Below are 27,772 nucleotides of genomic sequence, written 5' to 3'. Positions count from 1 at the left end.
TCATACAATAACATTAAAGAGAAATCCGAACCTTCAAGTAAGTACACATCACAAATCTATACCAGCATCCTCATGAGCTTATCTGGCCTCAGCCGGGGTTTCAAAATAAACCTCTTGCCAAAATTTTCAAAGAGTCCTATTATAGAAAGAGAAAAATTCTTATGAAGGATGAAGTAGGAAAAAGAGTCATCCAGCTTTTAACATCTGTTTATAAACTGTTCTCATCCAAAAGATGCATATGTTGGAAAATTAAAGAGCTAAATCCCACTATGAGTCATAGGGAAAATGATAAATCATGATCTCAAATATCTCTGAGGCCAGTGGGCAAAGTGGAAGGTGAAGGTAACACTTCGACACATAACGGCCAAGACAAGGAGTGAGAGAGATATGGTTCTGTGTGGACTCCATCTGTAGGGGTGATGAGAAATCATCTGCCAAGGAGGAGAGTTCTTCTCTATACATAATCATTTTTATTATGCTCAAGGATATGACATTATACATTCTGTTTTTAATAATAATTTTTGATTATGTTATGTTAGTCACCATACAGTACATCCTTAGTTTTTGATGTAGTGTTCCATGATTCATTATTTGCATATAACACCCAGTGTTCCACGCAAATGTGCCCTCCTTAATACCCATCACTGGCCTATCCCAATCACCCACCCCCCTCCCCTCTGAGTCCTGACTGATTTTCCCCAGCATTCATTCAATATAAATTGAGTTGTGGGATGGGCGTATGGATGGATGTGGCTCCTGCCTGCATGTAGCTGTCAGAGGAGAGGAGATTCAAAAACCAAACAGGGTGCAATGCAACATGTGCATGCTAGGAGAGGCTGAATCAGCCGGGCCTCTCCCAGGAAACAGAACCAGTAGAAAATGAACACATGTGTACGTGTGTGTGCATTCCTACATATGTTTTTATACAAGTACATATATGTGTATCTATATGTCCGCATACACAGAGAGACACAGACACACATACAGAGAGAGAGATTTATTTCAAGGAACTGACTGACACAATTATGGAGGCTGGCAAGTCCAAAGTCCATAGTGCAGGCCTGCAGGATGGAAACTCTGAGGCAGGAGTCCATGTTGTAGACTTGGGGCAGAATTTCTTCTTCCTCAGGAAACCCTCAGCTGTGCTCTTATGGCTACTGAAATGATTCGATGAGGCCCATCCAGATTTTAGGGGATAATCTCTTTTACTTAAGGTGAACCGATTACAGATGTTAACCACATCTACAAATTACCTCCACAGCAACACCTCGAGTAGTGTTTGAAGGAATAGCTGGGTGCCTAGCCATGTTGATACATAGAACTATCACAGAGGGGAAGTCTGGGGAGCTACAGGAGGATGGGGGTGACCTCTCACACTTGGGGTGGTGTGTGGGGGCAAGTAAGTCTTGGCTGGAGGAAGAGCTACTGGAGACTGAAAGGCTGGAAAGCAAGTAAAGAAGTAGTATGGGGAAAGCCCGACTGCTGAGGTCATGGGCAGGAAGCAAGGGGCCACGTGAGTGGGAGCCCAGGGGCCCAGAGTCAGCACGAGAGGCAGAGAAGTGAAGGTGCTGAGGCTACGCACCACAGCACTGAACACTGATTGAGAACTATGTGCCAGGCACTGCTCAGTGTGCTTCACAAGCATTCTTTCTTTGACTCCTCATAAGATAGGAGGTAGGGACATTACTAATCACCTTTTGCTGACAAGAAGCTGTTATACAGAGAGGCCAGCTAACTTCCCAAGGTCACACAGCATCTAAGCATATAGGTAGGATCCTAACCCAGGCCTTCTAACTAAAGAAAGGGTCTCTGGGTTGTCGAAGGAGCTAGGCTCAGATGGAGAAAGTACTTCAGCTTTGGACAGAAACAGGAAAGAAACAGCTAAAGATGAATACACACAGAGAGAGGAGGAGAGCAGTTAAAGAGGAATATCCACAGAGTGGTGGAGGTTTAGGGTAGCCCCTGTGGCTAAATGGGGTGAGGGAGGAAAGGAGGGGAAGTATGGCCACAGATAAGCATAGAGAGCAAACATTTCAGAGGCTGGCCCCTCCCTGGTGTGCCCAGAGAGGGGAGCTGTTAGTGTGGAACTGAAGTTTACTAGAATCACAGAGGCAAGGAACCAAGAAAACTGGGGGCTGGATGGGTTAACCATGTGGGCTCCCAGGAAAGGGCAGAATTTAGGTTGAAGAAGTCCTGGTGCTAGGACTTCCCACGAATCTAATTTTTGGCATTTAGAGAGAGAAAAAAAAGTGACTGTCAAAATTAGTCACATGCTTAACTATATTCCTCACTGTTCTGCTCTAGATATAGTCATTTAAATACAGTGAAGACTGTAGTCAGAGCAAAACACACAGGTCTTGCTTTGAAGGAAAAAGAATCCCCTTTCTTATTTAGGTATCCTTTGGCCAATCCAGTTGAGTAACATCAATGTTGTACATTTCCCACAGGCTCTGTTTTCGTGGATCACAGGCAGTAGTAAGGGAACGTTCGCTCACTCTGTTGCTCTGCACAGAAAGTACAACGAATAAACTAAGTATTGTCTGTTTTGTTTTTTTTTTTCCCCTAAGCTTAACCAAAAAGAAGTCCTCTGGATTTAAAAATCCATCCTTAAAGAAAGTTTGCCATTTAGTGGCTTAATTTTGCTGGGTGATTTTCAAGCTTTTCGTATAAAGCTATTAGTCGTCACAGTGTAAGTCCACATGTTACCCCTGATCTCCTGAAAGACAGTGTGCTTTAGCAAAGAAAACAAAACACGGGGGCAGCCGCATGAAACGCTCTTCTTGTAGAAACAGCACAGCACTGTTCTGGACAATCCAAGTGTCTGTAGTTTTAAATAGAGGAGGTAGAAAAGAAAACATTTAGATTCAACATCTCTTCTAGCATCTAAAGAGATATAAAATTAATGTCAGATTTGCTCCTCTTGACAGCAGTGATACGTTGCTTGGCAACCCCAAGTGTTTCTTGGGTTGAAACGCAAACTACTGGAGCAGCTACTCATTTTTAAACCAATGAAGCTGCTCAAGACGCTGAACGTGATGCCCATCACATACCCAGATCTCACATTAAACAGAATATTTATACGTTAAGATGCTCCCACTGTTAGATGTAATAATGATGCCCTATTGGCCCTACAAGCTGTCCCAAAGTCATCAAAATGACATACCGGCCCAGTTGATCTAGTTTTCTATTTCCTTGGTAGCTACTACATCACTGGCTCTCACCAGATTATTTTTTTTAATTGTGGTAAAATACACAAAAATAATTTACCATCTTAACCATTTTTTAAGTGTGCAGTTCAGTGGTATTAAATACATGCACATTGTTGTGCGACCATCACCATTATCCATGCACAGAACTCTTCTCATCTTGCAAAACTGAAACTCTGTATCCCTTCAACAACCACTCCCCCATCCCCCACCCGCAGCCCCCGGCAGCCACCATTCTACTTTCTGTCTCTATGAATCTGACTACTCTAAGTACTTCATATGTGTGAAATCACACAGTATTTGTCCTTTTTTTGTCTGGCTTATTTTATTTAGTATAACGTCCTCAAGATTCACCCATGTTGTAGCATATTGCAGAATTTCATTCCTTTTTAAGGCTGAAAAATATTTTACTGTATGTATATGCAACATTGTGCGCATCCATTCCACCACCATCAATGGACATCAGGGCTGCTTCCACTTTTTGGCTACTGTGAATAATGGTTCTATGAGCAGAAATATACAAATATCTCTTCAAGACCATGCTTTCAATTCTTTGGGATGTAAATCTAGAACTGGAATTACTGGATCATAGGGTAATTCTATTATTATGGGGGGAACTGCCATATTGTTTTCCATAGTGGCTGCACCATTTTACATTCCCGCCAGCAAAGCAGGAGGGTTCCAATATTTCCACATCCTCACCAACACTTATTTTCTGTTTGTTTCTTTATTTTTAATGTAGCCATCCTAGTGAATGGAAGGTGGCTACTGGATTTTATATATGCTTTATCTTTTCATATCTCTACCTCTGCAGGCACGTACTCTATTGCAAGAATTCACATTAAATGGAATATCTGTCTCCTCCTCCACTAATCTATGACCTCCTCAATCATAGGAACCAAGTCGCGTTTATCCTAAATATCCCTCATTCAAAAGAGAAAGCCAACAACATGACTGGTTCTGAAGTATAAATTTCCTGAATATCTTCCCCACTCCTCATTACCAATGGAACATAGTTTTCAATAATAAATGCACAAGATATTGAGAAAGATCTTGAATTCCAGGCTAAGATGTTTACTCTATCAATAAGGACAAACGACTATTTGTTATTTGTGTAAGGGGTTGCTATAATCAACCGTTTGGTGAAGGTGTGGTGACCAGAGCACCTGGAGTCTAGGAGTCTAATTACCTGGCTATGTCCCCTTGGTGGGGGCGATGTGTGTCTGGATGTGGACGGCAGCTTAGGGAATGAAGTAGAAGGGCCCAGGGGAGAACTGAGACTGTGTTCTGAGAAACTACAGTTTTATTCTCTAGGGGAAACCTCCAGTTTAACATAGAGGGTCTCAATTCATGATTCAAAAAATATACTTTTCCTATTTTTAGTTTTTGAATATTAAAAGTAGAAATAGTAATATGGTAAATTAATAAATGATGATAAACCCTCAAAGTGAGAAGAAACATTGGAAATTGAAATTAAGCACATGCTGTAGCACAGTGTAATCAAATTGTCCATGAAAAAGAAGAACATGAAATCGGTAAATGATATAAACAAGAAATAATCATTAAATATTAAGTACAGTGAGAGGAGGCTAAAGAGATACTTAGTAGCGAAACAACATCAATGAATGCTGATTGTACACTTGAATGTTTCAAGTATTGATAGACTATTAACATAAAACAGGAGGCTTTAAAAAACTAAGCCATATAAGGATCAAAGATAAAGAAACTACGTTACAAATTATAATTTTGATCCTTACCATAGTTTTTAAAAATTACGTCCAATTTTTAAACATTTACTTAGCACCTAGAATAGAGCAGGGATGGAATGAGTCACTGGGGACACTGCTGACCTAGTGACTGAGAAGCTGACAGTCTAGCCGGAGGACAGTCAAGTACTGGCCACAAAAGCTACATGTGATCAATCCCTGTGACAGAGCTTAAAGGGACTAAAGGAAAGAAACGGTGATATGAGTGGGGATGTGAATTTGTTTTATCTCAATGAAGGGCCATCATTTAGTTTCTTTTCCCTGTTTCTGATGGTTAGGCAGGTAGAAGCTTCAACGGCTATAAGCACCTCTAAGAGGTCATTAAAGAGCTGTGTTTGGGGCCTGATTCTTTACTGACCTACCTATCTCTCTTCTTCAGCTAGACACAGAGATTAAAAGTAGAAATATATGAAGTGGATTCTACACATTATAAAAACACAATGTCTTGTTTCAATGAACAGATGCCACTGAGAAGGGAAATAAAAGCAACCTAGATCTTTCCGAAGTAGCTACGAATGTGGGTGTGAAAAGTGTGTCTTGCACTAAATAGCAGGAAAACATATTCTCAGTTTAGTGATCAGCAAGTGAGAGGAAATGTAGCCATAGGTAGTGACAACCCGGAAGTCTGACCTAGACACCCTTTCTCATTATCTGCTTTCCCCATTCCATCAACCCAAAGCCCCCTGTCCTCAAAGACCCAGGGCAGCTCAACGCCTTCTGCCTCCAAAAAGCCTCGACTGCTTAGCTGGGATAGTTGCCCCGTACTCAGGGCAAGGACTCAAACCAACGGCAATTTGTGGCATCAAATGAGTGCACATTTCTGCTCAGAATGTAGTTGTATGATTTGACTGCATTTGCACTACATTTTATATCTTTTGGCCCCCAAAGAGCCCCCAGTTCATGCTCTCATTCCCACAACACAGTGGGGGAACGAGGTTTAGGGCAGGTTTGTGGAGTGGGGTCTTCTCCATGGAGGTTCTGTGCCCTCCCCACGCTGCTGCATTAGCAGGAACTACACCTTGTATGGAATTTAAGATTATTACTACAGTTCTTTGTAAAATTTTCCATATTCATCTATATGACATGCCTGTACAAAATCAATATACATAATTCCTTACATAAAATGAATTTTATATAGATAAGTCTTTTCTTAAAAAAAAAACCAACATAAATATGATCTCTTTAATACCTAGACCTCAACTTTTTTTTTTTTAAAGATTTTATTTATTTATTTGACAGAGAGAGAGACAGCTAGAGAGAGGGGGAACACAAGCAGGGGGAGTGGGAGAGGAAGAAGCAGGCTCATAGCGGAGGAGCCTGATGTGGGGCTCGATCCCATAACGCCGGAATCACGCCCTGAGCCGAAGGCAGACGCTTAACCGCTGTGCCACCCAGGTGCCCCTAGACCTCAACTTCTACATGTATTTCTGCCCAGTTGCTCAAGCACCCAGCCCAAGAGGAAAGCAGTATCTAATATTTCTTAATATTTCCAGAGTTGGGTTTTTTTTTTAATATGAGAGCAATCAAAGACATCTTTAGGGATCCATGCCTGACAATATCTGTCAAACCTATACTGAAGTAGCTTTCTTAGGGATAAGTGAGTTATTTCTTATCAATGTCTCATAAAATATCTATATTGTTACCCCTTGAAAAGTAATAAGGAATTATGGGGAATTTTATCGTCACTGAAATAACAGTCCCTTGAGAAGCAGAGAAGGATGGGAAAATCTCACATAGTCTTACATTTTCTTAGGGAAACGATGTGGCATTTTTGTTCCATGTACTGTCTGTTCCAGAAGATTACATAACTTATAAAAGAGGCTTTTATCAAAGTCTTTTCTGAACATAGAGCAGGTTCTGCTTTTTTCTTGCTGTGTTAATTATTTTCTGCAGCTTTCTTTCATCTTTTCATTTTTGTCAGAATGTTGTAGAGATTATTTCTGCCCCACTTTGATCTCTGCTGCCAGAAGTACCTGAATTCAATCAGAGAGGGAATTACAACGCACACCAGACCCCTGGGGCATTACAGACCATCCTTAGATGATGAACACCCCCTCACTTCACACTGAAATGTGAACTTTTCAGGTGCCCTGCAATGAGGGGTCAATTCACCATTTTAGGGGAGGGGCTTTCTTTTTGTCCTTCTTTTATTTTATTTTTTTAATGATTTTTTTATTATATTGTGTTAGTCACCATACAGTACATCCCCGGATTCCGATGTAAAGTTCGATGCTTCATTAGTTGCGTATAAGAACTAGGATGATCGGTAGGGGAAGAAAGGGATAAAGAAAGGGGGGGTAATCAGAAGGGGGAATAAAGCATGAGAGACTATGGACTATGAGAAACAAACTGAGGGCCTCAGAGGGGAGGGGGGTGGGGGAGTGGGATAGGCTGGTGATGGGTAGTAAGGAGGGCACGTATTGCATGGTGCACTGGGTGTTATACGCAACTAAAGTCCTTCTTTTAAAGAGGTGGTATATTTCTCTCTTTCTTCTTCTCTTGTCTTTTTTTTTTTTCTTCTCACTTCACTCCCCATGTTTAGAAAATACAAGTGAACATTTTTAAAAGCTTCCAATAATTCTAAGTATTAACATTTAAGTTGAAATGAATCTAGGCATTTAAATTTTTTATTGAGATGTAATTGACATATAACATTGTATTTGGTTTTGGTGTATAACATACTGATTTCATAAATGTATGTATCATGAAATGATCGCCACAATAAGTCTAGTTAATATCCATCACCTCACATAATTATAATTTTTTACTTGCATTCAGAGCTTTTAAGATTTACTTTTAGCAACTTGTAAATATACAACACGGTATTGTTAATTATCATCACCAAGCTGTATAATTATCTTTGTTTTATTAAAAACATAGGTTCGTGCATACATACTGATTTGATTTTTTCCCTTTAAATAAACTTGGATATTTATGAATATTATTCATATTATATTATGAATACAACTATATGGATGTATATACTTTGTTTAACCAAGTATTCTCTAAGTTGTTATAGTATTTTGCCCTATAACAAGAATGAATGGATATCCCTTTAGATATATTTGTTGGATTACTTCCTTAAGATAATGTCTTATGTGGACTTGCTTGAAAAAGGTATTCATGATGTTAAATATTGTAAATATTATAAAAGCAACTTTCTTAAATATTACACCAACTTGTGAATTCAACATCAGTGTGTAAGACACCCAGTTTCAGGGCACCTGGTGGCTCAGTCAGTTAAGCGTCTGCCTTCGGCTCAGGTCATGATCCCAGGGTCCTGGGATGGAGCCTGGAGTGGGAGTTCGGGCTTCCTGCTCAGCTCTCCCTCTGTCCCTCCTCCCTGCCTGTGCACTCTCTCTCTTACTTGGTCTGCGCTCTCTCACTCTCTAATAAATAAAATCTATTTTTTTTAAGATTTCATTTATTTGGGAGAGAGGGAATGAGAGAGAGAGAGAGAGAGAGAGAGAGAGAAAGCATGGGGGGGGGAGGGTCAGAGGGAGAGGGAGAAGCAGACTCCCTGCTGACCAGGAAGCCCGATGCCTGACTTGATCCTGGGACTCCAGGATCCTGACCTGAGCTGAAGACAGTCGCTTAACCGACTGAGCCACCCAGGCGCCCCCCAAATAAATAAAATCTTAAAACCAAACCATAAAAAAGACACCCAGTTTTCCACAAACTTATCACCACTCTTATCATTCTTTTCAATCATTGTCAGTCTAATAACAGGAAAATGATATTGTGTTTAACTTGTTTATTATATCAACAGTGAGGGTAAAAAAACCCTGACTGTAAATTTGTGGGTTATTGGCTTCACGTTTTTATGAATGTCCATTTATGTCCTATGCCCCTTGAACATGATTTATTTATTTATTTATGACTAACTTACAAGAGTTCTACAAATATTAGGGATAATAATCATTGTTCACAATAGTTACAAGTGTTTTCCACTTTATTGCTTGCCTCATCATATTTTTTTTATCATCCACAGAGGTTCTTTTATTTGGACTAAAAAATTGAAAATAACTCTCTTTTTTTATACAGATTGAAGTAACTGCATGTTCTTTTAATCTTTTCTGCTTTTGGTGCCACGATTGGAAAGAACTTTCTCCACCTTGGGATTACACAAGCGTTCACCTATATTCTCTTCCAGTGCTCTCTTCATGTTTACACTTAGGATTCATTTTGAAGTTATTTGTTGTGATATGATAGGATAGAAAGCTAACTTTTTTTTCCCAATTCTACTTATCCAAAAATCTGCCTTTTCCATACTAAATATAGAACATATAAAATGGGGATAGATACTCTATATCTGCCACACGCAACTGAAGAGACTGATTAACTGAATGACCTGGGTTTATTTCTGGATCTGCTATCCCATTCCACTGAGATGACTGTTCATGTTTTAATAATTCCAAACCTTTAAAAACATTTTTAAAAAATTTTTAAAGATTTTATTTATCTGACAGAGAGAGAAAGTATAAGAAGGGGGAGCAGCAGAGGGAGAGGGAGAAGCAGACTTCCCACTGAGCAGGGAGCCCAATGCAGGGCTCCATCCCAGGACCCTGGGATCATGACCTGGGCCACCCAGGGGCCCCTCTTTCAAAACATTCTAAAGATTTTATCTATCTATCTATCTATCTATCTATCTATCTATCTATCTATCATCTATTTAATTTAGAGAGAGAGCAAGCGCATGCAAGCAGGGGAGGGGCAGAGCGAGAGGGAGAGAATCACGGAGTGCAGAGGGCTCAATCGATCTCGTGACCCTGAGATCATGACCTGAGTCGAAATGAAGAGTCGGACTCTTAACTGACTGAGCCACCCAGGCGCCTCACTTTCAAAACCTTTTAAACTGGAAGGGCAAGTACCTCTTCATAACTTTTCAGTTTTAAATATTCTCTGGTAATGTTGGTGCACTTTTTCTCCGAGATGAGTATTAGAACGCTTTTGTCCAGTCCTACTGCAAATTATCATTGCCACTGTGGTTAACACAACCCTTAGGTTAACAGAGGGGCAAAGTTTCCACAATCTCCCGACAGTACAAAGTTTTCCCATCCAGGAACAAGACATGCACCTCCATTTATTCAAATCTTCTTTTCTATCCCTCAGTACAGTTGTACAGTTTCCTTCACATATCCTACTGATTGTTTAGTTTACTTTTTGGATTTTTGTCTCTTTGTTACCATAATTCATGGCTCTTTTTTCCACCTTATACTTTTGGCGGTTACAGAGAAATGCTTTTGTTTTTTTACCCTGAATGCTGCAACTGGCCTCTTTACTCATTAGTTCTGAAAATTTTTCAGTTCCTTTGATTTTCCATGAACAGGATTATTATCATCAAAATGACTGTTTGTCTCCTCCTTTGCAGTATTTACAGCATGTGCCTTTTCCTTGACTAATTGGCTTTGGACAACATTTTAAAAACAATAGAAAGCAACAGTGGCAATGGTAGATTTCCTTGCCTCATTCTTAATCTTCATAGGAATGATCTGGCCCTTTTCTGATATTTGCTAACTGCATATCTTTATGAACTTGTTTCATCTTTTGGGGCTGTAACTATAGACGGATATTTTGGATAAAATTTTACACAACCATACGCTTAAAAACTAGACAACACACCACAGTGGCAAGCCCGAGGGTACTTTACGGTATCAGACACGGGTCTGTCATCAGTCACAGAGGCAAGTAAGGGCTCTCGGGGAAAAAACACTGAATTAGAAATAAGGAAATTTCTTTCTGTTTCTGATTTTCCTACAGATTTTAGTTAACTTTTTACATTAACAAGATCATAATATAATTTCTACATGTCAAGCATGTAAGTGTATAAAACTTAAGGAAATTAAGTTTTATTTTTTAGTTTTTTAAAAGATTTTACTTACTTATTTGTGAGAGAGAGAGAGAACAAGCATGGGGAGTGGCAGGCAGAGGGAGAAGCAGGCTTCCCGCTGAGCAGCGAGCCTGATGCGGGGCTCCATCCCAGGACCACAACCTGAGCCGAAGACAGACGCCCAACCAACTGAGCCACCCAGGCGTCCCAGAAATAAAGTATTAAAGTTACTGTGACAAAAGATGTATTTTTCAAGAGACCACAAAAAAGGATATATGAAAACTTCTTGTCATACGTGTTTCTGGAATTCAAGACTTGTAACATTAAGATCTCTAATTATGTCACAGTATATAGTAGACTATTTTCCCCCACACCTTTTTTTATGAAATACATATGAGATACGGCAAGAAAGAAAACTATCAATATAATCCTACCACTACATAGATTTTTTAAAGTTAGCTTCTGAGCTGTTTTTTCCTCAGTTAAAGTGGCCTACTATATATTCATATACGGAGACTCAGGACTTTATCCTTTTAGCAATATTACCAAAAGAACTTAGATTTTCTTACATAGGAAAATGCAACATTAGCTCTGTAATTATTAATTTTTACTGACAGTACTGTACAGAGACAACACAACTTGTATGTCCTTCCAATGTGATAAAGGGAAATGTACTGGAAACATCAAAGCCTTTCCTTACAGCTCTTGAATGAAAATGTGCAAAGGAACAAACTCATGTTCTAGGGGCATGAGAACCTTCTGCTCTGGGTCTTGGGACCAGAGACACAGAACCCATGAGGCATTTCAGAAACCATGGTCCCACCTCTCACTTTACAGGCAGGACACTGGGCTCCCACAGAGATCATGTGGTTTGTCCAAGGGGACAGCCCAGGTCCACACCTAGATCCATGTTCTCCTAAACTAGTCATCGTTCATTCCACCTCGCTGCTTTCCTAGAAGTCTTTGTGGAGCACAGAGCCCCCCAGTTTCTGTACTCAGCACACAACACTGATACTACCACCTTCACTGGCGCCTGAGAGTTACTCCCAGGGAACCTCACCAGTACATACACACTACCAATGGACCCCATGCACTGGGGGCAGCTGCACTCAGCTTCCTGTTTGTACTTGGCAATGGGAACATCATGGGAAAGGTAGATTCTAGTCGTTGCCAATTCCTGTTGTAGGACCTCAGTGATGGAATCTCCTGATCCTAGGCTCAAGCTACACCTGGACCAAGTATACCTTTCTCCAGATCCCAGAGCAACATTTAGAGCCTTTTGCCCTGGTGTGCATCATGGGATGAGGACTTCAGAGCTAAGTTCCAGCGCTGGGCCCATGACTAACTCACCCTGGGACGGTGATAAAAGTCATCTCTCTTCTCCCAACATCCACCTCCTCCTCTGAGGAGTGACTGTGATCACCTGGATGATACCTAAAGTGCTAGTGTGGACATTCTGGGCTTCTGTGATGGTAAACAAGGAAGAGGCAGCAGAGGACATGCTGGGAAGGGAGCTGGTGCTGCTGTGTACAAAGGTGCCCAAAGGATATGAAGGACTATCCAACAGGAACATACATTTCCTGCAAAAGTAACCAGTCTCTAGCCACTGAGCACATCTTTCTTCGACTGTAATAAAAAATAGAGATGGAATATTTCTCATGTGCTTTCAGAGCCACTGTTAGACACAACCTAATAGCAACTGCTTGAAACACTGCTCCTTGACCTCTGGCTTAATTAGCATATCTATTCAGTGAAACCCTTCTGACAGGCTCCATCCAGGCTCATTTCCCTTCAATAACAAACCTTACTGGTCGCAACAGAAGTCTCCTGTGTCAGCACCAACTTTAGAGGCCCACCTTGGGGCCGCCAGCACCCAAGACGTGCTGGCATTTTTCATTTTCTAATCAAAGGGGTCAAAGTAAATAGGTGTTGGCAGTTGACAGCTGAGGCTGTCTGTGGTGTCAACTCCCTGCCACACACGGTTTCTAATAAAGAGTGCTAGAAAAAAGATTTGAGCCTCAGATTTCTGTCACAGTGGCTGTGGTAGAGATTCTGGGGTGGTCGTTTTCCTGTCAGACTTACATGTGGCCAGGGCAAGAGGCAAGGGTGGGGAGCCTTCGCTGGGGATTTTGGCAAACCCGTAGTGAGGGTGTAAGCATACACAGTTATGTCCATTTGCAAACACACCGATATAACTACACATACAAGAATATGAGTGAGGATCCCTGTATTAGTGCTGTCACATTTTTTGTAGCCAATCCTAAAAACCGGGAAAGTGTGTAGGGGAGGGGCACCAGCATCTGCTAATACTTAGCCCCCGTCTCCTCAGCACACCACCAGGGCAGCTTCCCGCAGATGTGGAGGAGAGCAGGGCGACTCTCCCCTCTGCTCTTGGAGCTGCTGGTGGCCCTCCACTGTCACACACAGGTGGCTGGAGTGACGGGGCCCTGTGCCTGCTCAGGCCAGGGAAGAGCATGCTTAACCAGAAGTCCCCCTGAGTGGCAGCAGGGAGATGCAAAATGCTGTGGCCACAGAATCCACGTTTCGGTCAGAGAAATCCATCCATCTTTACCTCAGACCCATATTAAGAAGCTACATAAGAAAAAGATTGTAAAGTATTTCATTCTTTGCCCACAGAAACTCTAATACACAGAAAAAGAAAAAAACACTCAAATTAGAGAAAATGTCATGGACACAGTAAAGAAATGTTTTCATGTGGAAAAGAAGAGGGGGTTTTTCAGAACTTACTGGAGAAGTAACCCTCCGTCACAATACTGCAACAGAACACTTCGCTTTGAGTCAACTTTGAGTATGTACGTAAGTAAACCATAGACTAGGGGCATTGATATAAGAAACCAACATTGCAATGTCTTAGCTATACTGGGAGAGGGTTCTCACCAGTTCCTTAGGGAGGAAGAATTAGACATTTATATCAAAACCTACCACATATAATCTAAATTTATTGCATATATTTAGTGTAAAAAGAATACATAGTAAATGCATCTAATCCTATCTTGGGCATTTAATTATTCTCAACATATCCCTGTTACCCGCCCAAAATGTTGAACTGCTTAAAAAGTGAATATCTGAACTAAACCCCACACAGCAGAGATGCTGGGGGTCAGCCAGCCAAGTGTGGAAGCAGACTCATGGGAGGCTGGCTCACATGTTATTTATGCCTTGATGTACTCCAAGTCGAAAGAGCACGTTATTCCCAGATACCTATATATTAAACCAGTAATGACTCCGTAACAACGGTATGAAGCTTGCTTGATCTGGTTGGTATCATATTCTGTTATGGCCCCACAACCATTCAGGAGAATAAATACACACATCCTGTTGTTCAGCTTAACATTATGAGACATTTTTCTTTTTTTTTTTAGAATCATTTGGAGAGACTGTTAAGTATGACCAAGCACAAATGCCTCATTTTATTGAAGAATCTGAGGCCCAAACAAGTGAAGTGGCTTGTAAGGCCACACAGTTACTTAATAAGAGAGCTGAGGTTAGGGCCCCATGTCCCCAGCTACCCATTCGGGTATCTGTGCATGTCACTATCTCGCTAATTAAAGGGGACGAGAAAACCACAATGAAATAAATTTTCATATGTATTTATGAAAGATAGATTAGATAAAAAGGCACCGAAGATACATCATCTTCAGTGTATACAAACAATCTTTCCAACATTCCAACCAGTTTGCATTTCGTGCATGTGTGTGTGTGTGTGTGTGTGTGATTTTTGATAAGAAAACAAAGAACAATATGTGGTCTTATGACTCTGGTTATTGGTTACCCTGAAGCGTGTGGCTGGTAGGCATGCAGCCTGGTCAAAATCATCCTTACATAACACAGTCAGAAAGGAACTTTCAATACCGATGTGAAATTCACAAGTGCATACACTGGGGAATAACATTCAAACCCCGGCTGGTGAATCTATTTTACTGAAATCACCAAAGGAACCAAAACGGTCTCATATAAAACCTATGTACATTCAACTGTGTAAGAACATTCAAAAAGTATGACAGTTTAGCACCCAAAAGTTATCGCAGCCACCAGATAGAAATTTTGATGTCTACTGGTTGAACAGACACATAATAACAGCAGTAATAGCATTAATGGGCTCTAGACACTCTTAATAATGTCTACAATATTCCATTTTAGCTTTCGGTACTTGCTAGCAGATAAAAATCTATACTTCATTTATACTGCGTGTTTCTCTCGCATTTTGTCTTATTTTCAATTCAGCCTTCTCTTGTTGGAGAATGTACAATGCAAGGTGCCTGACGTGATTTAATAGTTCTTATTATCTGCCCAGAAAATTCCACAGGGTAAGAGCTGCATTTCATAGGAATGAAGTTCTCTTTTTATCTTTAAGCACCCACTTAAGAATTTTTTCTGACCAGCTGAACAGTATTTCATTACTAGTCCAGCATCTCCCTGACTTGAAAATACAAATTTCTGCATCTCAAGAGATCCAAAACGCTGCCTAAACCTTGAGCTTTGCGTTAGCTCTCACTGTGTCCCCACCTCGTGGGGGGAGGCCAGGCGGAAGAGCGGTGGAAGCAAAAGTCTTCAGGAAAACCAGGAAGAGGCTGATGGAGCACTGACAGCTCCGTACCCCCTTCTTGGTTACTCCCCACCACAGATATATTACCATCTGTACCTCATTCTCCTCACCTTCCTTCCTTCCCCTCCACCTCCAGTTTTCCTTTAACCTAATATGTTTATCTTCCCTCCCCCCTTTTTCCTTCTAGTTTGGATCCTATCCAACTCTTTCTAGATATAGTGGGATTAAGTTAATACATTTACATTCCATGAAGGTATTTTATACAAAATATTAAATTATACATACTCTGATATTTGTGTACATTAAGATAATGACTCTGAGCCCCATCACTATGTATGATTTATTCCATTTTCTATGACCTAGTCTTATGATCAGTGGTATGAATTTATGAAACAATTAGTCAGGGGTACAGGTAGCATCCACGGTTTTAGAAAAGTCTCCTCAGCCCTAACTTCTATACAAGACTAAAGGGATCAAGTAGGAGATCTTCTTTAGTCATTACAAATCTCAAAGATGTCAGGATCAGAAATATTATTATATCTTTTAGAAAATCCAAAGTGAATATACAATATAGAGCTGTGCTGTCCAATAGGATAGCCACTAGCCACATGGCTATTTAAAGTCATTAAAATTTAAAAAAATTTAGAAGTCAGTTCCTCAGTTACATTAGCCATATTTCAATGGCTCAGTAGTCCCATATGACAAGCAGCTACTGTACAAGGAGCACAGATACTGAGCATGTCATCATCATAGAAAGTTCTACTAGGCAGCGATGTTCTAGAGACATATGAGGACCCTATTACAAATGTGCAAGTAAGAAAATGCCTTTCTTGGCAATAATAATTAAGATTTTAAATTTTAGATGAAATCTGTACCCTTTTGACCATGGTAGTGGATTTTGTCTCTGGTTCTTGAGTCAACTGCACATATCTGCCATAAAACCAGTACTTTCTGATCATCATCCATGGAATCTCTTAGGGGTTGGTACAGCAAGACTGGACAGGGAAAGGGAGACGCAGGGAGGGCTTGAGGCCCCCTACAACCCTTGTCAACCAGCATCTCTGTTTCCAAGGAGTTGTATTTAAATATCAGTCTATGACTCAGAGTTCCTGAGAATCATTATATAGTCACTCTCAAATTTGAACTGCTCTAACCTATAGAATAACAGGGACAACACATTGGAGAGAAGTATGATCCACCACATCACTGTAGACAGTTCTAAAATCTGGTAGATTGTTTCCAGTATACAATCATGTTCTCTAACCTCCAGCTGGACTTTATGCAGCCCCGCAATTCTCCCTCCACTTCTTATTGGTTCTACTCTATTGCTCCTGGTAACCATTACATGCCTTTCTAATTTATGAAATCCCAAGTCCACCATGTTTTTGCTCTTTGCAAAAACCCTACTTTGTAATTACCTGAGACAAATGAAGCTGCCTAATGTGAACTCCCCGGGGCTCTTTCCTCCTGTCCAGTATTTCTCTGCATTCATCCTTCACCCCTTTCTTCCTCTCTTCACGGCTATCTTTCTGAACTTGTATTTGATGTTATTCCCTCCTGTTTGCTCCAGGAATTGCTCCATCTATCATCCTCACTTGCTTTTATCTTTAATGGCTTCTTCATCACTAGAACCTTCCCCTTGGATCATAAACATTCTTATCTGTGCTTAGAAAAAAAGGGGGCGGGGTGAAACCAAACACAAAACAACTTTCTCTGCTCCTCTACGGAGTCTTCATTTTTCTCCACCAAACATCCTCACATTCACTTGTTTTCTCCATCCTCGCCTGTCTTTCCCCCTTGTAACCTGATTCCTGCCTTCATATGTCTTATTCAAACTAACATCAAAGATCCCAGTGACTCTTAATCACTAAATCTGTGTTCTTACTCTTTTCCATGTTGAGATGGTCCATCTGTGCATCACAGACTGCACTGACTGACCATCTCCTCCCCATGAATGTCTCTCCTCCCTGGGCTCTCCTGATGTTCCTCCCTCCTCGCTGACCATGCTTTCTCTGCTTCTGTTTCTTGCTCCTGATCTGGACGGTCACATGCTCCACGTGTCACATCCCTCCCTCTTCCTATCTTGTCCTAACCGCACTCCCCAGTGAGGACGGTCATGGCTCCCAGTATTACTTATTTTCCAGGGCTGCTGTCCTTAATGTCAGTCCAATATGTCTCTAAATCTGGATGAATTTACATGAATGCTTTTCTGGGACCTCGACATGACTAGAGCCCCTCAGACCCCGCTCCAGAGCTCACAATTCGGCAAGTGGTGTCCTCATCCTCATCCTTCCAGCCACCCTTCCCTCACAGGTGCTCTTGACCTGTCAGTTCTGACTCTCTCACATTCGACTCTTTCTTTCCATCCCTGCTGCTGACCCCTGTTTCAGGCTGCCACTAACTCTCCTCCCGACTGCTGCCTGTTATGGGAGCAGAGAACCCACTGACACCATGAAATTTATTCTCTTTCTCACTGAAAACAGAAGGACTTACCCATCTGTGACCCCTGTCTACCGCCTTGAGGAAGATATTATTACAAGGATCTTTACGAACCTTCCCAGAAGACAGCCTGTGCGTGTTACGGCAATATAAGAAAGTGTGTACTGTTGGCAAAGTTTCTGTAAGAAGCAAATATGAGTCTAAAAGTTATGCTCGATTGCTTTTTACTATTTCTTCTCTGTCACTGTCCCTAGTGAAGTTGTGATGGAATGTTACCTCTCACTTAATCGTTTCTGCGAAAGCTAAAAGCAATCAAAGGTATGAAAACACCTGCCCCCACTCTTCTCATCTCTTGTAGCCCTTGACCAAGAGGCCCAGCAACAGGCAGAGTGCAGGGGCAAGAAGGGGACTTCCAAGAACCTCACAGCTCTGCATTTTATAGATAAAAAGCAGGGCAGTAAAACTTTTGAGCTGCTGTTTGTTAGTGGTTTGAAATTTCTATCTCATATGAAGGAAAAAATAACAAGAGTAAGGTCTGGCCAGAAGGCAAGCATCCCTAATTTTGGCAGTGCTAAGATCACTCATCCCCAGTCTCCCTTGTCAAATGACTTGGCTCACAATTATCATAGTAATTGTTCTCAAATACACTTCTGATTATTCATCACTTAAGAATCGTAAATGGTTCCATAACTTTAACAGAATGAAGTCATTGGATCCTAGCTGTTGAGAGCCAAAAGTGGTCAATTCGTTTAATTCAATCTCTTCCAACTTTATAATAAAAATCTGGGTCCACTGAGGTTAACTGACCCCCCCCCAAATTATTCTATTACCATAAGTGCTGATTTTTGGTGTATATTATGCATGCAAGTGTGGCATATTTATCTTGACCCCTTTTCCATAGTTCAAAGTATCCATTTTTCATTAAATATCTTGAATAAACTAGAACATGCTAGACGATGGCACTTATAAACTTTTGAGGGACAATGTCATTTCTAACAGGGTTACCCACATATCTGAGTCTAGGTGGTAAAACTAGGTGCTACTTAAGCAGTAAAGAAAATATTTTCACTTACAGGCAATGTTGCATAGAACTCAGAGCTATGTCCTCCTGTGTAAATGAGTGCAAAGGAAGCAAAAAAAAGAATAAAAAGAACTGAATGTGTGGGAAGAATCTGGAAAATTAACAGCAAGATTCAGTGAAAATGATTCTATTTTTTCCTTATAAGAATACTTTAAATTACATAATTACAGATCCCAGGGAAATAGATATTTAAATCCATCAGTGACATGTGTTTGACTTCCTCATTTCCAGAGAAAATCAGAAGCTTATTTTGGTTTTTGTTCTCACTCTTCTCTCTTGCCCACCCACCTACACCGGATTGAGATATCTGACAAAGTAAAACCTTAGCACAATGGAAATTAGACTCTAGCAAAATGAGAAGCTGAAGCTGCATGGAGCTCTTTACACACTACAAAATCGAATGCTCCCACTTTTTCTTACAGACATTAGAAAGGCACAGAAATAAAATCAGATCCAACTCTCAGTTTCTATTTCGAGCAGAGGTTCTAAATGCCATCAGCTTCGATTAATGTGCTGTGTCTTAGTCACCTTGCATAAGTATGCTTCACTTAAAGGGAACCCAACTGAAGGTATTTCCTCAAACGATAACATGCTAAGGGCATGGCAGAACCCTTTTACATAAAGAAAACAAAACATGACTTTCCTTGCCTATATTTTATAAATTTCCAAACAGCCTGAAGCTTATAGCCCAAAAGAGACCCCATGAAAACCAGCTTCTAGAACTGCCACCTTCATGTTGCATAAATGATAGATGTTTCATCTTAGTGTTCAGAGAGATATTCACCATACCTGACAGAGGGGAGTATAAAAATTTAGAAATGAAATAGACATCATCTCCCTGACTTATATATTATCATTACCACTTTCCTTACCCCATGCCAGACACAGTCATTTTTCCAACTGAGCTTTTAAAATCCTTCTCCACATAGAACTTTATGCACATGGCCAATGAATGGAAATGGCGTTGAACCACTGTCACTTTGATTATGCCACGTTCTTTTCTGAGCACTTTGCATTCATTAATTCCATTTAATATTCCCAACCCTACAGTGTTTTGTTACACTTATTTTTATTTATTCTTATTTTACAATGAGAAAACAGAGCCACAGAGAGATTAAGTAACTTGCCCAAAGTCACAGAGCTAGCAAATGGCAGAGGCAGGATGAAAACCCAGGCAACCTACCTCCAGAGACCACATCCTTCATCACGATGCTATATGGTCTCTTAAGAAATGAAAGCCAATACTGAGGGAAGATGGGATTTTAATCATCTTTTATGGAAATTTTCAAACATACAAAAAAAAGTAAAGTAAATAGTACAATAAACCCTCTTAGTTCCATCATCCAGCTTCAAGGATCATAAAAAATTTACTTATTTTTTTCATCTTTTTTGGGGGTAGGAGGCAGTGTCTGATTATTTTGCAGCAAAGCCAGAACACCGTTGTTACTTAAAATGTGGAATAATTAGGTCTGAAGATACAACGCAGTGGTGCTGAGACAGCCAGGATCTTCAGGATCTGAAGGATGTGAGGACTTTCCTCACCCCCAACTCAGGAGGGTCAGGTGCTCCCCTCTTCATATATCTCCTTCCCTTCCCCACCTACCAAATGTTGTGCAATCTTCAGCCATACCCAGACTCACAGTTCCCTACATGGATTTATTTTCACACTCCTGTCTCCCCACTGGATTCTAACTTTGCAAGAGTGAGAGCTCGGTGTCCTGATCACAATAGCTGCAGCATTGAGCTCTGTGCTTACCCCACAACAGATGCTGAAAGACGGCTGGACTGGGGAGAGGAAGTGGACAGTCTGATAGTCACGAAACCAGACAGCAAAGAAAAATGAGGCAGTTCAACAAGACATTGTTTCTACCATAATCCCCCTACCATAATCCTACCTACCTATCATCCCCCAAATTTCAGTTTATCTTACTTTCAACCAAAAATGGTCAACTAAAAAAACCAAACCAAAACAAACAAAACAAACAAACAAACACCAAGAGACATTCACATTCTAATCCCATCTCTGGGTGGACATGATCATTATCCAGAGTGTTTTGAAATGGAATGTACAATGTCAATAAGGCTTAATCTCAAATACACAAGAGCTTCTCTCAAATCTGACCTCACAGGTCCCTTTAGGTTCCTTTTTCCATGAATAAAAAATGACTCCCTCTTTGCCAATGGAACATGAGATAGATTAACAGGTGTTTTGGTAAGAGTTATTAATAATACTTCTTGGCAACTGTGAACTTACTTAAATTCATGTCAGATACAGAAAATCAAATGTATTATTTATGTAAATGTATTTTATGGTATTCATGAGCATGAATGCTGAAGTTAACATTACAAAAAGCTTTCATATTAACCCTTATTTTCATTGATTAACCTTCTAAAAGGGCTAGTGATTTTCCATTTCAGATTATTATCCCCAGAACGCAAATCCTATTAGATAATTAAAGGAACATCTACTTTTTTAAGTATTAAAATTAGAAATAAAACTCTAGAACTTAATGAAAATGGCTAATCTCTCCAATTGAGAGATCTAATTTTGAAGATTCTGAAATTCTCTCATGAAAAGCCTCAATGGTAGGATTTTAGGCCAATTCTTTGAAAGTGGCTAATTACATGCAAGGAGATACACATGTTATTAGATATCTGTGAGACTATCAGGTCAGTCTACATGATGATTTATCTCTGAATATAATCATACTTTAAATGACCTATTATCTTTTCTAGTCTTTGAGTCGTACAAAATACCTATAGGTATACCACAGTCAAGAGAAGCAACATTTTAGAGATTCTAGAAAACTAAGAAAACCACAATGATGATGAACTCCACCAACTATCAAGACCTGTGGAAGTCTTGAAAAAGTGAAAATAAGTTCCTACTACAAAATACTTCTGAAAGCTGCTCAAGTTACTCTCAGGGCTCTCTCTTTTACCATACACCTATATAAGAGAAAAATGTAAGAAAATTTCTATTGGGAAAGAATTTCTCTTGAAACTCTCTTACTGTAAAGGCCAGGTAGCATGAGAGATACTAAAATTATTAAAAGACATAGCCTTATCCTCGAAGAGCTTACAATCCATAGGAGAGACAGGGCAGAGAAACAAGTAAGTACAATGAAACAGCATGTGATAATCCACAGAAGGGATGCAAGCAAGGAACCCTAGGAGTTCCCAGGAGAAAAGACCGCTTTGGGTTCACAGATGAAGGAAGATTTTTTTAGAGGACGTGGCATTTGAATTGCACTTGAAAATGGCAGAATCTATAGAGAAATTTGGTTGGGGGAAGAGGGAGAGCATTCGGGAGATGGTTTACACTAAGACCACAATGGCAGGAAAGCACAAGGCCCTCAGAGAAAAAAGTGAATAATTCTGGTTGGCCAGTTAAGGGTATGAGGGGATGGTATGTGGGAGAGGTGAGAAGGGAACAGAGCAGGTCATGCAGAGTACCTGGAACATCTAACAAGGAACAGAAGCAAGCACAGGGGCACCATGGAGCGATCAAAACAGGCTGAAAGGGAAAATGATCTAGGACCAAGTGTCTTACAAATTACAGCATGATGATGTATGAGGAATGGTTAGGTGAGAGATACTACAGATTTAAGCTAAGATGAGGAGAAGAATGAGGACAGACTACATGAGAGAGTGAGAACTGACCAGATTTGATCACTGAATGGAAAGGAAGGCAAAAAGAAGGTGAGAGACAATGCTGATCCTAAAATTTCCAGCCTCAGTAGCCAGATCACAGATATTATTAACAGAGCAACAGTGAGAGGAGGTGCTGGTTTGTAAAAGATAACAAAGATTCATTTGGGGGAAATGTTCAGTTTGAGGCAACTTGGGTCTGCCTGCTGGAGATGTCTGACGTCATGTGAAATGGGGGTGAGTAGTTCTAGAGAGAGGTTGGGGCTGCAGATATGGAGCTGGTAGTGTGTCCAAAGCACCGAGAGCCGAAAGTATTGATAAGATGAGCAAGGGGAAGCCTGAAGAATTGGAAGAGACACATCTTGAGAACAAACCTTGGGGAGCTCCAACATGTTGGTCTCAGCATACAGAAGATGGACGATGCTATGATGAACTTGCAGGCTGCACCAGAAATGGCAAGCCCTCAAATCAGGAGGTTTTCTGGATGCACCAACAGCTCCCCTACAAAAGATCTCTCAGAGCCCATCTCCGCTTCCCCAAATACAACCCCTCTGAGAAACTCCCCAATCACCCTAATCAGAAATTAACCCTCCACCTCAACCCAGGAATGTCTATCCAGCTTTGTATCGTTTTTAAGGCTGTAGGCACATACACCCTTGTGCCTTGATCATTTATACAACGTCAGCCTCTCTGTCCACCTCCCCAGCTGCATCCCTACTTCCCCAATCACTCTACTACCTTCCTTCACCCAAGGTGGAGGGCTGATTCTACACCCAACAGCCAAGACCCAGGTTCAGCGGGGCCCAGGGGTCTCCCCTCTCCATGCTCAATGTCACCTGCCCCTCAAGACCCAGGAAAACCAGAGAGAGTTGTAGTTAAGCCAAAGTCACCCAGGAAAAACCAAGTTCCTAATGAATCACTGAAAAGCATCCTAAATATAGCATGGTTTGGTCACTGTGGACACTGTTTGGACTATTTATAGGTACACGAGTACCTAAAAATATGAGCTGCACACTTCCAAAGAGTTCCTTATTATACTCATGCTTCAGATTTTGAGACATCTACTGTGCCACATTGTAATTCCTAATTAGGGTGGTGTTCCTAAACTGAATCCTATGTGCATGCACTGCTTGAAGAAAGGCCATGTTCCAAGAAGGAAAAAGGAACCAACTCTGGTATCATGCTAGCTGTTTTGATGAGCTAAACCAACAAAGCTTTGCTCCTAGGGTTTGATCTAAGGACTTTTAGCCCTTTCAAAGGCTTCATATTTTACTTAATCCTTGTCATCAAAGCATTATCCCTCCACTAAAGAACAGAAATAAAAACGTTTTTGACGTTAAATCTAATAACAAGTATAAGCAAAGTGTTAATGGTAACAATTCAAATAAGTGAGAAGGTTTTCCATGGTCTACTGGTGAAGTACAAATTTTACATATAGTTAGGTGGCAAATAATTTCAAGTCAATTCGAAATACTGCTTTTTAAAAAAATAGAACAGAATTCTGAATACATATTACCCTTAATTTTTTTTCTTTTCAAATTTTTATTTAAATTCTAGTTAGTTAACATATAGTGCAATACTGGTTTCTGGAGTAGAATTCAGTAATTCATCACTTACATACAACACTCAGTGCTCATCACAAGGGCCCTCCTTAATGCCCATCCCCCACCTCCCTCCAGGGACCCTCAGTTTGTTTCCCTCTCTCCCTTTTCCCCCCTCCCATATGTTCATCCATTTTGTTTCTTAAATTCCACATATGAATGAAAGCGTATGGTGTTTGTCTTTCTCTGACTGACTTACTTCACTTCACGTAATACACACTAGCTCCATCCATGTTTTGCAAATGGCAAGATTTCATTCTTTTGATGGCTGAGTAATATCCATGTGTGTGTGTGTGTGCGCACATGTGCACGAGTATACCACATCTTCTTTATCCATTCATCAATTGATAGACATTTGGGCTCTCTCCATTGTTTGGTTATTGTTGCTAATGCTGTCATAAACATCAAGGTGCATTCATCCCTTCAAATCTGTATTTCTGTATCCTTTGGGTAAATACCCAGTAGTGCAATTTCTGGGTCATAGGGTAACTATTTTTAACTTTTTGGGGAACCTCCATACTGTTCTCCAGAGGGGCTTAGACATTTGGGCTCTCTCCATTGTTTGGTTATTGTTGCTAATGCTGTCATAAACATCAAGGTGCATTCATCCCTTCAAATCTGTATTTCTGTATCCTTTGGGTAAATACCTAGTAGTGCAATTTCTGGGTCATAGGGTAACTATTTTTAACTTTTTGGGGAACCTCCATACTGTTCTCCAGAGGGGCTGCACCAGTTTTCATTCCCACCAACAGTGCAAGAGGGCTCCCTTTTCTCCACATCCTCACCAACACCTGTTATTTCTTACATTCCTAATTTTAGCCATTCTTACAGGTGTGTGGTGGTATCTCGTTGTGGTTTTGATTTGTATTTTCCTGATGGTAAGTGATGTTGAGCATCTTTTCATGTGTCTGTTAGCCATCTGGATGTTTTCTTTGAAAAACTGTCTATTCATGTCTTCTGCCCATTTCTTAACTGGATTATTTGTTTTTTGGGTGTTGAGTTTGATAAGTTTACTTTATAGATTTTGGATACTAGCCCTTTATCAGATATGTCATTTGCAAATATTTTCTCTCATTCTGTAGGTTGCCTTTTAGTTTTGTTGATTGTTTCCTTTGCTGTGAAGAAGCTTTTTTTCTTGATGAAGTCCCAACACTTCATTTTTGCTTTTGTTTCTCTTGCCTCCAGAGACATGTCTAGTAAGAACTTGTTATGGCTGAGGTCGAAAAGGTTGTTGCCTCCTCTAGGATTTTGATGGAGTCCTGTCTCACAGTTAAGTCTTTTAACCATTTTGAATTTATTTTTGTGTATGGTGTAAGAAAGTGGTCCAGTTTCATGCTTCTACATGTAGCTGTCCAGTTTTCCCAACACCATTTGTTGAAGAGACTGTCTTTTTTTTTTTCCATTGGATATTCTTTTCTGCTTTGTCAAAGATTAGTTGACCATATAGGTGTGGGTCTATTTCTGGGTTTTCTATTCTGTTCCATTGATACGTGTGTCTGTTTCTGTGCCAGTACCATACCATCTTGATAAGTACTGCTTTGTAATGTTGCTTGAAGTCTGGAATCGTGATGCCTCCAGCCTTGCCTTTTTTTTTTTTTAAGATTTATTTATTTGAGAGAGAGCATGAGCAGGGGGAGGGGCAGAGAGAGAAGGAGAGAAGCAGACCCTGCACTGAACACAGAGCCCAACATGGGCCTCGATCCCACAAGCCTGAGATGATGACCTGAGCCGAAATCAACTAAAACTGAGCCAAAATTAACTGACTGAGCCACAAGCACCCCTGCTTTTCTTTCTCAAGATTGCTTTGGCTATTTGGGGTCTTTTGCGGTTCATACAAATTTTAGGATTGTTTTTCTAGCTCTGTGAAATATTCTGGTAGTATTTTGATAGGGATTGCGTTAAAAGTGTAGATTGCTTTGGGTAGTATAGACATTTTAACAATGTTTGCTCTTCCAATCCCTGAGCATGGAATGCTTTTTCCATTTCTTTGTGTCCTCTTCAATTTCTTTCATAAGTGTTCTATAGTTTTCAGAGTACAGACCTTTTACCTCTTTGGTTAGGTTGGCTCCTAGGTATCTTATAGTTTTTGGTGTGAATACTTATTACTTTTAATATGAATTCTTTATAGTAGGAGTTATTTTCCCTGGCATATTATAGCTATTGTCTCTCTGGGTGCTCAGGGTGTCCCTCTCTAGTGTCCTTTGAAGCAGAGGTGAGAAGAAATACCCTAAGCACCCCTGGAATGATTCTGTCCACACCTGTCAGCTCTCCTTCAGTAAAAGCTGCTGCCATGGGAACAAAGCTCAAGTCATCTTGTAATTTTTTTTTTTTTTAAGAAATCAAGGCTTTAGCATCTTCCTTGGAAAGATACATACCATGTGAGATTTCTTATCACTCATGCTCCCTCTGAAAGAGAAACATTCCACTGGGAATTTTACTACTAAAAGCGATGACAAATAGTTGCTCCTATATTTAAAAATCTTCACACTGTCAATATGCACACACATATCTACAACTAGGAGTTCCACATTTGCAAATAGTTCTTTATTATATTCACATTTCAGACTTTGAGACATTTACTGTGCCATGATGGACTCCATAATGACAATGGTATTCCTAATATGAATCCTGTGTGAAAGCAGTTCAGAGATGCAGCACCTTTAGGAAACTAAGTGAGCAAAAACCTCTCAGAAACTGCTTACAAACACATCAAGATGAAGGAAAATGTCATGTACGACTTTAAGAATAACTAGGTAGACCAGAATTTAGAACTGTAAAAGCACAAATGCGCCGCACATCGACTCCGTAAACCCCTGAAAGGACCAAGAGCAAGCTCAGAGAAAGGAAATTTTAAAAAATAATATGAATCAATCTCATTCTCAAACTCCACCCCCCACCCCACCTTGCTCTCTGTCTCTTTCCCTTACTACTTCAGCCTGATTCAACTACTATAGTCCCCCCAAACAACCCTCATAAGAATACATAAGAACCTCTAAGACTTTCCTGGCCTTCAGGCAAGTTCTTGCTAACCAACATCTGAGATGTCATGGCTTCGGATCCAATAACAATGACTTTGAAGTTGACAGGCTGAGATGGCTGAGTTGACAGGCCTTGGTCATCAAAGGCTCAGCTGAATAGGGCAGCCTCCAGATCTTCTTTAGGAACAATGGCTAGTTGTGACTTACTCTGAGACTGTTAATTCAGACTTTATAAAATATAGCTGACAACACCAGTCTCACGAACCGGCCCTACAAGTAGCATCATTCAGCTAATGGGGACCTTTCTGGGCACAGAGCTGAAGAGGTTCAGCTGTGCTTTTTTTATATTTTCAACATCATTTGGTTAACTTTTAGAAATCCAGCCAAGTGTTCCACGAAAATGAAGGCATTACAGGTAATCCCAGGTGACTAAAAGGATTCTCACCACCACTATTTAATACATGTTTCAGGTAACACCTGTTTTGGATCTTTCTTTGACTTCTTACATAGAATCCATGGAGCAAAGGGCTCCTGGAATCAGTCCCTGGATAAGTCATTTCCTATATTTTAAAGTCTTTTTCTGGCACCTTAACTCCTCATAACTGAAAAATGATAGGGCCAAACAGCCTTTTTTTCCTCAGTAGACTCTTATC

At 40.4% G+C, this 27,772-nt stretch overlaps 1 protein-coding gene across 1 annotated transcript in view; it reads right to left on the bottom strand.

The window, feature by feature from the left end:
- The window catches only part of LOC103664411 (microtubule-associated tumor suppressor candidate 2-like), a 125,221-nt gene that overhangs the window by 42,977 nt on the left and 54,472 nt on the right, over positions 1-27,772 (bottom strand). The gene's annotated exons all lie outside the window — the stretch shown is intronic.

This window comes from Ursus maritimus, unplaced genomic scaffold (assembly GCF_017311325.1).
Source record: "Ursus maritimus isolate PB19 unplaced genomic scaffold, ASM1731132v1 scaffold_10, whole genome shotgun sequence".
NCBI classification, from domain to species: Eukaryota; Metazoa; Chordata; class Mammalia; order Carnivora; family Ursidae; genus Ursus; species Ursus maritimus.
Note: the sequence above shows the minus strand (reverse complement) of the source record. Positions and strands in the feature narration are given on the sequence as shown.